Source organism: Lagenorhynchus albirostris, chromosome 1, assembly GCF_949774975.1.
Source record: "Lagenorhynchus albirostris chromosome 1, mLagAlb1.1, whole genome shotgun sequence".
NCBI classification, from domain to species: Eukaryota; Metazoa; Chordata; class Mammalia; order Artiodactyla; family Delphinidae; genus Lagenorhynchus; species Lagenorhynchus albirostris.
Genome location: NC_083095.1, coordinates 64,723,001 through 64,736,840, shown reverse-complemented (window position 1 = coordinate 64,736,840; position 13,840 = coordinate 64,723,001). Strand labels below are relative to the sequence as shown.

The window sequence follows — 13,840 nt, the reverse complement described above, 5'->3', positions numbered from 1 at the left end:
CTTCCCCACTGACAATAAATAGAAAAACTGAACAAAATAAAAAATATTTTAAAAATATTTTCAAGGGGTCAATTCAAAACAAGAATATAACATTTGTAAATATTTATTCACCCAACACAGTAGCACCTAAATATATAAAGCAAATGTTAACATACCTAAAGGGACATACAGACAGCAATATAATACTAGTAGGGGACGACAATACCCCACTTGCAACAAAGAATAAATCGACCAGAAAGAAAAGCAATATGAAAATATTGAACCTAAATGACACATCAGATCAGATGGACTTAACATACTTCTACAGAACATTCCATCCAAAAGCAACAGAATACACATTCTCCTCAAGCACACATGGAACATCCTCCAGAATTAATCATATGTTAGGCCATAAAGCAAGTCCCAATAAATTGAATAAGACTGAAACCATATCAAGCATCCTTTCTGACCACAATGGCATAAAACTAGGAATCAGTTACAAGAAAAGAACTAGAAAATTCACAAATATGTGGAGATTAAACAACATGCTACTGAACAACGAATTGGTCTCCTAAACCAAAGGAGAAATCAAAAAATATCTTGAGACAGATGAAAATGGAAATACAGCATACCAAAACTTATGGGATGCAACGAAAGCAGTTCTAAAAGAGAATTTCATAGTAACAAATGCCCACATTAAGAAACAATAAATGTCTCAGATATGTGCACCCCAATGTTCAAGTCAGAATTATTTACAATTGCCAAGATATGGAAGCAACCTAAGTGTCCATCAAAAGATGAATCGATAAAGAAGATATGGTATATATAAAATGGAATACTACTTAGCCATAAAAAAGAATGAAATTTTGCCATTTGTAGCAACATGGATGGACTTGGAGAGTATTATGCTAAATGAAATAAGTCAGACAGAGAAAGACAAATAGTGTAGGATATTGCTTATATGTGGAGCTAAAAAATACAACAAACTAGTGAATATAGCAAAAAACAAGCAGATTCACAGATATGGAAAATAAACTAGTGGTTACCAATGGTGGGGAAGAGGTAATATATGGGTGAGGGAGTGGGAGGTACAAACTGTTGCATGTAAGATAGGCTCAGGGATGTATTGTACAGCACGAGGTATATAGCCCATATTTTGTAATAATTGTAAATAGAAAGTAACCTTTAAAAATTGTATAAAAAATGTTAAAAAAAATTTTTAAAGAAACAATGTGTGTTTCAAACAACCTAACTTTACACCTCACAGAACTAGGGGAGAAAAAGAACACACAAAGCCCAAAGTTGTAGAAGAAAGAAAATAACAAAGATGAGAGAGGGGGAAAAATGAAATGGAAACTAAAAAAGACAATTGTAAAGATCAACGAAATTAAGAGCTAGTTTTTTGAAAAGACAAACAAAATTAGCAAACCTTTAGCTAGACTAAACAAGAAAAAAAGAGAGGATGAAATAAATAAAATTAGAAAATAAAGAGGAGATACTACAACTGACAGCACAGAAATACATAGAATCATAAGAGGCTACTATGAACAGTTATGTGGCAAAAAATTGGACCTAGAAGAAATGAATACATTCTTAGAAACACACAAGACTGAATCATAAAGAAACAGAAAATCTGAACAGGCTGATTACTAGTAAGGACACTGAATTAGTAATCAAAAATCTCCCAACAACAACAAAAGCTCAGGACCAGGTAGCTACACCAGTAAATCCTATACTGGTGAGTTCTACCAAACAGTAAGGAAGAATTAACACCAATCCTTCCCAATTCTTCCAAAATAATTGAAGAGGAAGGGACACATCCAACTCATTTTACAGGGACATTTACTAACATTACCCTCATACCAAACCCAGACAAGGACACTACAAAAAGAGAAAATTACAGGTCAATATCCCTGCTGGACATAGAGGCAAAAATCCTCAACAAAATATTAGCAAACCAAATTCAACAATACATTAAAATGATCATATGCCATGATCAAATGGGATTTATTCCTGGGATGCACAACTCAATCAATGTCATACACCACATTAACAAAATGAAGGATAAAAATCATATGATTATCTCAATAAATCCAGACAAAGCACTTGACAAAATTCAACATCCATTCATGACAAAAACTCTTAATAAACTGGGTATAGAGGGAACACACCTCAACAATAAAGGCCATTATGACAAGCCCACAGCTGACATCATACTCAATGGTGAAAAGCTGAAAGCTTTTCCTCTAATATCAGGAACAAGATAAGGATGCTCACTCTCACCCCTTTTATTTAACATAGTACCAGAAGTCCTAGCTGGAGCAATTAGGCAAGAAAACAAAAAGGCATCCAAATTGGAAAAGAAATAGAACTGTCTCTATTTGCAGACGACATGATAGTATATATAGAAAACCCTAAAGACTCTACCAAAAACAAACAAAAAAAACTGTTAAAATTAATTTTTAAAATCTGTAAAATTACAATACACAAAAATCATTTGTATTTCTATACACTAATAACAGACTATCAGAAAGAGAAATTAAGAAAACAACCCCATTTTATGATTGCATCAAAAATAATAAAATACCTAGGGATAAATTCAACCAAGAGGTGAGAGATCTGTACACTGAAAACTATAAAACACTGATGAAAGAAACTGAAGATATAAATAAATGGAAAGATATTCCATGTTAATTGGAAGAATTAATATTGTTAAAATGTTCATATACCCAAAACAATGTACAAATTCAATGCAATTCCTATCAAAATTCCAATGGCATTTTTCACATAAATAGAACAAGCCTAAAACTTATATGGAACTACAAAAGATCTCAAATAGCCAAAGAAATCTTGAGAAAGAACAAGACTGGTGGCATGACACTTCCTGGTATCAAACTGTATTACAAAACTATAGTAACCAATACAGTATGATACTGGCATAAAAACAGACACATGGATCAATGGATCAGAACTGAGATCCCAGAAATCCACACATATATGGTCAATTAATTTACAACAAAGGAGCCAAGAATATACAATGGGGAAAGGATAGTGTCTTCAATAAATGGTGTTGGGAAAACTAGACAGCCACATAAAAAAAAAGAAGGAAAGAAAGAAAGAAGGGAAGAAAGAAAGAAACTGAACCCCTATCTTACACCATACACAAAAATTAACTCAAAATGGATTGAAGACTTGAATGTAAGACCTAAACCATATAACTCCTAGAAGAAAACATAGGTAGTAAGCCCCTTGACAACTGTCTTGGTGACGATTTTTGAGATTTGATACCAAAAGCAAAGGCAAAAAAAGCAAAATAAATAAATGGGACTACATCAAACTATAAAGCTTCTACACAGTAAGGGAAACCATCAATAAGATGTAAAGGTAACCTACAAAATGGGAGAAAATTTGCAAATCATCTATCTAATATCCAAAATATATAAAGAACTCATAAAACTAAAAAAGAAAAAAATCCAATTAAAAGATGGACAGAGGATCTGAATAGACGTTTCTCCAAAGAAAACATACAGATGGCCAACAGGGACATGAGAAAGTGCACCACATCACTTACCATCAGGAAAATGCAAATCAAAACCACAATGAGATATCACCTCACAACTTTTAGAATGTCTGTCATCAAAAAGATGAGAGATAAGTGTTGGCGAGGATATGGAGAAAAGAGAACCCTTGTGCATTGTTGGTAGAAACGTAAATTGATGCAACCACTACGGAAAACAATATGGACGCTCCTCAAAAAATTAAAAATAGAACTACCATATGATCCAGCAATTCCACTTCTGGCTATTTATCTTAAGTAAATGAAAACATCATCTCAAAAAGATATCTGCACCTCCATATTCATTGCAGTATTGTTTACATTAGCCAAGACATGGAAACAATCTAAGTGTCCATCAATGGATAAAGAAAATGTAGTGTATATAGAGAGAGGATTATTATTCAGCCATAAGACAGAAAGAAATTCTTCCATTTGTGACAACCTGGACTTTGAGAGCATTATGCTAAGTTAAACAGGTCAGACAGAGAAAGACAAATACCATATGATCTCACTTATATGTGGAATCTAAAAAAACTGAACTCATAAAAACAGAACAGATTGGTTGCTGCCAGAGGACGGGGTGGGGTGGGGTGTGGGAAACAGTGAAGGTGGTCAAAAGGTACAAACTTCTAGATATAATATAAAGTGCTAGGGATGTAATACAGCATAATGACTGGACTTAATACTATATTGTATAAGTGAAGGTTGCTGACTAGATCTTAAAATTCTCATCACAAGAAAAAAAATTGTAACTGTGAGGTGATGGATGTTAATTAAACTCAGTGTGGTGATCATTTCACAATATATACATACATCAAATTATGTCATACACCTCAAATTAATACAATATTATATGTCAATTACATCTCAATAAAATGGGCAGAAAAAAAGACTATGGGAACTTAATCACCACAAAAGAATACCAAGTATTGGACTAAGAGTCAGGAAACAGAGAAATTGACAAAAGGTCTCTAACTATGTGACCTGCTGGTCACTTCACCTATCTGCAGTCCAGTTGTTTTAACTCTAGAGTGACTTAAGTTTGGGTCAGATGACTTCTGAGAACCATAGAGGAGAAGTTCTCTTTTTTTTTACATCTTTATTGGAGTATAATTGCTTTACAATGTTGTGTTACTTTCTGCTGTATAACAAAGTGAATCAGCTATATGTACACATATATACCTGTATCCCCTCCCTCTTGAGCCTCCCTCCCACCCTCCCTATCTCACCCCTCTATGTGGTCACAAAGCACCAAGCTGATCTCCCTGTGCTATGCAGCTGTTTCCCACTAGCTATCTATTTTACATTTGGTAGTGTATATATGTTGATGTTACTCTCGCACTTCATCCCAGCTTCCCCTCCCCCCCGCCCCCTCATGTCCTCATCAGAACCTTTTTTTTTTTTTAGATTCCACATATATGGGTTAGCACATGGTATTTGTTTTTCTCTTTCTGACTTACTTCACTCTGTATGACAGACACTAGGTCCATCCACCTCACTACAAATAAATCAATTTCATTCTTTTTTTTTTTAATTTTATTTATTTATTTTTGGCTGTGTTGGGTCTTCGTTTCTGTGCGTGGGCTTTCTCTAGTTGCAGCAAGTGGGGGCCACTCTTCATCGTGGTGCGCGGGCCTCTCACTGTCTCAGCCTCTCTTGTTGCAGAGCACAAGCTCCAGATACGCAGGCTCAGTAGTTGTGGCTCACGGGCCTAGTTGCTCCACGGCATGTGGGATCTTCCCAGACCAGGGCTCAAGCCCGGGTCCACTGCATTGGCAGGCAGATTCTCAACCACTGCACCACCAGGGAAGCCCCATTTCATTCCTTTTTATGGCTGAGTAATATTCCATTGTATATATGTGCTACATCTTCTTTATCCACTCATCTGTCGATGGACATTTAGGTGGCTTCCATGTCCTGGCTATTGTAAATAGTGCTGCAATGAGTACTGTGGTACGTGTCTCTTTTTGAATTATGGTTTTCTCAGGGTATATGCCCAGTAGTGGGATTGCTGGGTCATATGGTAGTTCTATTTTTAGCTTTTTAAGGAACCTCCATACTATTCTCCACAGTGGCTGTATCAATTTACATTCCCACCAACAGTGCAAGAGGGTTCCCTTTTCTCTGCACCCTCTCCAGCATTTATTGTTTGTAGATTTTTTGATGCTGGCCATTCTGACTGGTCTGAGGTGATACCTCATTGTGGTTTTGATTTGCATTTCTCTAATGATTAGTGATGTTGAGCATTCTTTCATGTGACTGTTGGCAATCTGTCTATCTTCTTTGGAGAAATGTCTATTTAGGTCTTCTGCCCATCTTTGGATTGGGTTGTTTGGTTTTTTGATATTGAGCTGCTTGTATATTTTGGAGATTAATCCTCTGTCAGTTGCTTGATTTGCAAATATTTTCTCCCATTCTCAGGGTTCTCTTTTCATCTTGTTTATGGTTTCCTTTGCGGTGCAAAAGCTTTTAAGTTTCATTAAGTTTCATTTGTTTATTTTTGTTTTTATTTCCATTACTCTAGGAGGTGGGTCAAAAAGGATCTTGCTGTGATTTATATCATAAAGTGTTCTGCCTATGTTTTCCTCTAAGAGTTCATAGTGTCTGGCCTTACATTTAGGTCTTTAATCCATTTTGAGTTTATTTTTGTGTATGGTGTTAGGGAGTGTTCTAATTTCATTCCTTTACATGTAGCTGTCCAGTTTTCCCAGCACGACTTACTGAAAAGGCTGTCTTTTCTCCATTGTATATTCTTGCCTCCTTTGTCAAAGATAAGGTGACCATATGTGCGTGGGTTTATCTCTGGGCTTTCTAACCTGTTCCATTGATCTGTATTTCTGTTTTTGTGCCAGTACCATACTGTCTTGATTACCTTAGCTTTGTAGAATAGTCTGAAGTCAGGGAGCCTGATTCCTCCAGCTCCGTTTTTCATTCTCAAGATTGCGTTGGCTATTTGGGGTCTTTTGTGTTTCCATACAAATTGTAAAATTTTTTGTTCTAGTTCTGTGAAAAATGCCCTTGATAGTTTGATAGGGATTGCACTGAATCTGTAGATTGCTTTGGGTAGTATAGTCATTTTCATAATGTTGATTCTTTCAATCCAAGAACATGGTATATCTCTCCCTTTGTTTGTATTTTCTTTGATTTCTTTCGTCAGTATCTTATAGTTTTCTGCAAACAGGTCTTTTTTGTCTCCTTAGGTAGGTTTATTCCTAGGTATTTTATTCTTTTTGTTGCAATGGTAAATGGGAGTGTTTCCTAAATTTCTCTTTCTGACTTTTTGTTGTTAGTGTATAGGAATGCAAGAGATTCTGTGCATTAATTTTGTATCCTGCTACTTTACCAAATTCATTGATTCGCTCTAGTAGTTTTCTGGTGGCATCTTTAGGATTCTCTATGTATAGTATCATGTCAACTGCAAACAGTGACAGTTTTACTTCTTTTCTGATTTGGATTCCTTTTCTTTCTTTTTCTTCTCTGATTGCTGTGTCTAAAACTTCTACAACTATGTTGAATAATAGTGGTGAGAGTGGGCACCCTTGTCTTCTTCCTGATCTTAGATGAAATGATTTCAGTTTTTCACCATTGAGAATGATGTTGGCTGTGGGTTTGTCCTATATTATTATATTGGGGTAGGTTCCCTCTATGCCCACTTTCTGGAGAGTTTTTATCATAAAGTGGTATTGAATTTTGTTGAAAGATTTTTCTGCATCTATTGAGATGATCATATTGTTTTATTCTTCAGTTTGTTAATATGATGTATCACATTGATTGATTGATTTGCATATATTGAAGAATCCTTGCATTCCTGGGATAAACCCCTCTTGATCATGGTATATGATCCTTTTAATGTGCTGTTGGATTCTGTCTGCTAGTATTTTGTTGAGGCTTTCTGCATCTGTGTTCATCACTGATATTGGCCTATAGTTTTTTTAGTGACATCTTTGTCTTGTTTTGGTATCAGAGTGATGGTGGCCTCATAGAATGAGTTTGGGAGTGTTCCTCCCTCTGCCATATTTTGGAAGAGTTTGAGAAGGATAGGTGTTAGCTCTTCTCTAAATGTTTGATAGAATTCACCTGTGAAGCCATCTGGCCCTGCACTTTTGTTTGTTGGAAGAGTTTTAATCACAGTCTCAATTTCAGTGCTTGTTATTGGTCTATTCATATTTTCTATTTCTTCCTGGTTCAGTCTTGGAAGATTGTACTTTTCTAAGAATTTGTCCATTTCTTCCAGGTTGTCCATTTTATTGACATATAGCTGCTTGTAGCAGTCTCTCATGATCCTTTGTATTTCTACAGTGCCAGTTGTTACTTCTCCTTTCTTATTTCTAATTCTGTTGATTTGAGTCTTCTCCCTTTTTTTCCTGATGAGTCTGGCTAATGGTTTACCGATTTTGTTTGTCTGAGGGGAAGTTCTCTTATCTGACCTCCACCTAGCTGACCATCTATTGATACATTCACTGATATGCTCTACTTCTGATCACAAATCCCCAGAGCATACTGCATTCTCACCACTGTTGGATTACTCTTAGGCTATGAATGATAATTTCCTGTTTACCAAGAGTCAGTTTATATAGACCTATTGTGCTTGTTATTGTAACAATGTATTTTGTTTAATTTTATATAAATATCCCTATTTGAGAACAAAAATAATTGTTTCTATGAGAATCAGGATGAGTGTTTTATAGAGATGATTTCATAAAGGAGAGTCACATTAAAAATTTGATATTGATGTCTGTAAAACATTGAGGGGAAAAGAAGAATTCTACATGGATTCTGCTCTCAGATTATGTCAGTCATCTTTAAATTTGCACCTCTCTTTACATAAACTAAAATTTGGACAATGGACATGATGCATCTTGGATGTCATTTATGTAAGAAACATGATGCAGGACTCTAATTGGTACACTTGCACTAAAAAAAAAAGCCTAGAATTTATAAATTTAATATGAAATGTTATAGGTACATACATGCATTAGATTTTCTATACTTTTTTAAAAAACAAATTCCCTGCCTCATGCAACTTTTTGATTAAACTGTCAGTCTTGATTTTGTTAGGTAACAAGGCCTCTGAAATTTTGTAACTGGAATTATGTTTATGTGAAATACTGTTCACTGAGTAGGTTTGTTAAGACACCCAGCTTCAATAAAATCTCCTTCTCAGCATTCTGAAATGGTTTAAATGTTGATTCGTCAATCCTTGTTTCTGTGCTTTTTATCACATCATCTGGCTTTTCTAAAGAACAGGTCAATTGGAGACAAGCAAGACCACCATGGGGACAAGCATTTGCAGTGCTGGAGCAAGTGAACAGGAGAGCAAGTTCACCTTTGGGTTCTCTGAAAATATCCATGCCCTGCGCTAGCCCCACTCTTTCACACAGTAACCTTTTGCTTCTACTGTAGCCTCAGTACCATTAGGTTGGACAGGAAATTTAGTAGAGAGAGCATTATACTTCAAATGAGGAGACACAGGTCCTCAACATAAAAATGACCTTTACAAGACACTGTCTCGGTTTCCCTGTGTTATTCTTCTTGTTCCAAAATAAAGACGTAAAGATAAATGAGGTCCAAAAAATTTTATATAAATTTTCTTCAGAGTATTTAAAATTTTATCTGGTCTTAACACATTTTAATACAGATGAATTAATCAAATATCGAACTGTGTTCAGTATAGGAATAGAGAGGGATAGAGAGAGATGGAAGACAGAAGTAGAATCAGAGAGAAGGCCGGCTCACTCTTGTCAATGTCCAGGGGCAATCAGACTGAAAAATACGGACTCACACTAACTAAAATGTACAGTTGACCTGAGGAAAGTAGCAGGCTGGCACTACATTAATTTAAAGTGAGAAATAGAAATGTCACACAGATTGGAATTATTCAGGTTGGCATGACAATCTCCTTTTCTCCCTGTAGTCAGGGAAAACCAAATGGTAATCAGAAGCCACTCATTACCATGAGAAATCACTGTGGAAGACTCAAATATTTAAAATCTGTATATTTTCTGCTTTCTCTCTCTACACGAGCAGACCTTCACTAGAACCAGAAAACTGCTGTGAGGACACGGAAACAGAAAAGGGGGAGTCAGATGAAGCTCATGTTTTAACATCAGGCTCACAATAGGGACACTCTTGCTTTGGGGACTGGGATTTCTGGAAGTCTGACGGTAAATTCTCCCACTCCCAGGGACAAAACTGTTACCGGGTAAAAGAAAAGGGATCCTTGGTGATTCTCTTTTTCCTATGCTTCCCATACAGACCAAGCCCTCTTCTTTAGACACATTATTTCTTTAAATAAGTGCCTATTAGGTTACAGTCTTGCAAGCCAGGAGGCCAGGCTTCTTCTTCTAAGTGACTTTTTACATCTTTCCTTGGCTCCATCAGCATTGACCCTGCAGTGTAACTACTTCCCTCACTTCTTAGTTGTAGGAGAGGTACTCCAGCCCCCAAGAACCAACCATCTTGACATCATGTTGTGGAGGACACATGCCCGACTGAAATATAGGTTCAAAATCGATTTCTGGTTTGACTTTGATGTTCTGGATCTTTACTAATTGTGTCAGTTTCCCTTCTAGATGAACAAATCTTTTTGAAACAAACAAAATTCCTGAAGGTTATCTAACAAAAACATGGTTTTCCCATTCATCAGAAATTGCTGTTTTGTCATTGCATTTTGTTCCCATTTTCAAATAAGCATTGTTCAATATGCATGTGTAAATATGCATAAATTTTAATAACTTACATTATAGACCTACAGGTTCTTATACAACCTCACTGAAACTCAGGCCTTGCTATCTCCTCCTCATATTCAAGCTTCTTAAAATGGAATTCTATTCAAACCAACTAATAGTGAACCACGTAGAATCACTGAAAAATTACTTGGTGTCATGTTAAGATGGCAGACTGAATTTTTGTCCCTTGACACCTAACAGAATAAGAAAAAAATAATAACAGATAAAGCAAAAATACTTCATGACAGCAGCCAAATACAAAAAGGGTCATAATCTGTTAATAAGTTTCAACATGAGACATTTTGGAGCAAAGAGAAGAGGCTCAACACAAATCCATTTCTGAACAATCCCTCATCCTTTCCCCCAAGAATTTAAACTGTTGATTTTAACAAAATATCGAGCATTCTCACTAATACACACAGACCTGGAGAGTAGCAAGCAGAGTCGTTAACCGTAACTCTCTCCTCTCCTGACAGGAACCATTGCCAGGAGAAATGTATGAAATGGAGAAAATGAATGACAGGGCAGACCTGAGCCAAAGTGAGTGCCCCAGGGCAATAGGCACTACTGAGAAGATGTTCAATACACCTTGAATGATATGCAGTGAAGCTGTAGAAAACATATGAAAAGAATCTAGGGAAGGCGCCCAGATAGTGTAACAAAGACAGCTTAACTCTGAGATGAGCTCTCTCCCTTCACCCACTCCCCCCAACTTAAGCCCAAGATCCTGACATTTTCTCACATTATGAATAAGTAGAAACTCAGTCTCATACTATAATTTGGAGGAAAAGCAAATTGGTTTGAGATATTGTGGGAATAAAGTTAAAAAGTCATCCAAACTATATCAGAGCAAACAGAAAATCTAGACAAAATTCCTTGAACATGAGCAAGATATAAATCAAGCAAACAAAAATAAGCCAGTATGGAAACTATGTGCACAAATACAGCATAACAAACCAAAAACAAGTGCATTGCACCCTAGAGCAACGAAATAAGAATTTTTTAAATCAAGAATTCAAGGACAGGACTTCCCTGGTGGCACAGTAGTTAAGAATCCACCTGCCAATGCAGGGGACACGGGTTCGAGCCCTGGTCTGGGAAGATCCCACATGCCACAGAGCAGTTAAGCCTGTGCGCCACAACTACTGAGCCTGCGCTCTAGAGCCCGTGAGCCACAACTACTGAGCCCACGTGCCATAACTACTGAAGCCTGCGCACCTAGAGCCCATGCTCCACAGCAAAAGAAGCCACCACAATGAAAAGCACACACACTGCAACGAAGAGTACCCCACAACTAGAGAAAGCCCGTGCACAGCAACGAAGACCCAACGCAGCCAAAACTAAGTAAATAAATAAATTCTAAAAAAAGGAATTCAAGGACAAAATAATAACAGTTGGGGTGAAAAAGTAAATTAGAAAAACTAATTGAGAGCTGAAGCAACATTATAATAAAATGAATATAAAAATTAGAAAAATCCAGGAATAGATTAAGTACTTCTGAAAATTCATTACTAACACATAGGAATGACTAGAGATAAATACAGTAAATGCAGAGGAAAAGACAAATGTAAAGAAATCAATGTGAAGCTAATAGATATGGAAGACATAAAAAGACCTTTCAATATAGGATAATCAGGATTCCTGAAGTATATCCCTCCTCCCCCAGTGAAACAGAAGACATGTTCAAAGATATAAAAGCATTCTCCTGAAATGAAAAACTAAAGCTACACATCAAGTTCTGGGAATATGTGATATAACAAGTTCAAAATTGAGACAAATTCTACTTACATTATTGAACTCCAAAGATTAAAATGAAAGAATTATTCAGCATCCAGATAGCCGAATCAAAATCACCTAAAGAAGAAAGGAAAAAAATATCAGTTGGTTTCAAACATTGGTGCCAGAGAACATTGAAGAAATATCTACAACATTCTAATGGAAAGAAACTGTGACTCAGATACGTCCAGCCAGTACTTCATCTGGGTACAATGGGAAGACAATGGGACACATGAAACACACAAGCAGCTTCTTAAAAAAACTTTATGATCATGAAATCCAACCAATTAAGAGATGCAGCAAAATAATTAATTCAAGAATAAAGATGTTAAGAAGGTCAAATGGTAAACACTGAATCCGTTTGAACATTGATTCAATACTACTATAGAAATTATGAATACTGAAGATAATGTGAATGTTGTAAACCTGTACAATAAAAAAATATAACTAAAATTGAGAGGTATAGGAGAAGAGATGAAGAGAGGATGAGAGTAACAAGGTCCTTGTCTTTCATAGGTAGATACTGTCTACAATGACTATGACTCCACACAACTGAATGTTTGCCTTAATTATTTTTAAGCATTAGAAAATAGTATCTTTTAGAAAATAGTATCTCTTATGGAAACAATCTAAGTGTCCATCGACAGATGAACGGATAAAGAAAATGTGGTATATAAATATACACACACACACACACACACACACACACACACACACACTCACACACACACAATGGACTACTACTCAGCCATTAAAAAGATAGAACCTTGCCATTAGCAACAACATGGATGGACCTTGAGGATATTATGCTAGGTGAAATAAATCAGACAAATACCATATGATTTCACTTATATGTAGAATATAAAAATATAAATAAATGAGCAAACCAAACCAAACCAAACAAAAGCAAACACATACATACAGAGAACAGATTACTGGTTACCAGAGGGGAAGAGGGGTGGGGGAAGGTGAAATGGCTAAAGGGGGTCAACTGTATGGTGAGAGATGGAAACTAAACTTTTGGTGATGAGCATGTTGTAGTGTATACAGAAGTAGAAACATAATGTTGTACACATGAAACTTACATAATGTTATAAATCAGTGTTACCTCAATTTTAAAAAATGAAATGGTATCTCTTATGGTAGAAAAAAATAATTATTCAAAATTCAGCATTCTTTAGTTTTACTCGTGTATTTTTTTTTCTATTAAACTCAGTAAACTTGAACTAAGTATTTATTTAAAAGAGTATATACTATGATTCCAGTTTTTAAAGTTTCTTTTTTTAACATTTTCTGGAAATTTTCAAACAACCCCAAAAGTAAACCATCATATACCTATTATATAACTCCAGAATTATTAACATTTTTACCTGTTTTCTCTCATACACATATACACACACACAAATATTTGCAGCTAATCTACTAAGAATAGTAACGTCTAGAGAGTAGAATTTGGGGTGATTTAAATTTTACCCTTATATTTTCTGCATTGTTGAATTATTTATAATAAGCCTATAATATTTTAAGAAATAGAAATAACCTTTCCTCCCTCCTAGCCACCCCCCACCCCTTGCCTTTCCAAAATAACTGGAAACAAATAAACCAACCATTAACAGTGATTGCTTTGGAGTGGTGAAAATGCAGATAATTATTTTTATCTTTTCTATATATATATATTTTTTAATTAGAATTCAAATTTATTTTTTTTAACATTTGACAGTCTCTTTTTTATTTTTCAAACAGAAAGTCACAAAAATTATAATCATCCCCATCAGTTCACTCAGTCCCATGTAATTAATTT

At 35.6% G+C, this 13,840-nt stretch overlaps 1 protein-coding gene across 2 annotated transcripts in view; it reads right to left on the bottom strand.

Annotated features, from left to right (window-relative positions):
- EGLN3 (egl-9 family hypoxia inducible factor 3) overlaps positions 1-13,840 on the bottom strand; it is a 253,852-nt gene that overhangs the window by 138,649 nt on the left and 101,363 nt on the right. For both annotated transcript variants that reach the window (XR_009539603.1, XR_009539604.1), the window contains exon 6: positions 12,052-12,117. The gene's annotated coding sequence lies outside the window, so the exon portion shown is untranslated. The remainder of the gene's footprint in view (positions 1-12,051; positions 12,118-13,840) is intronic.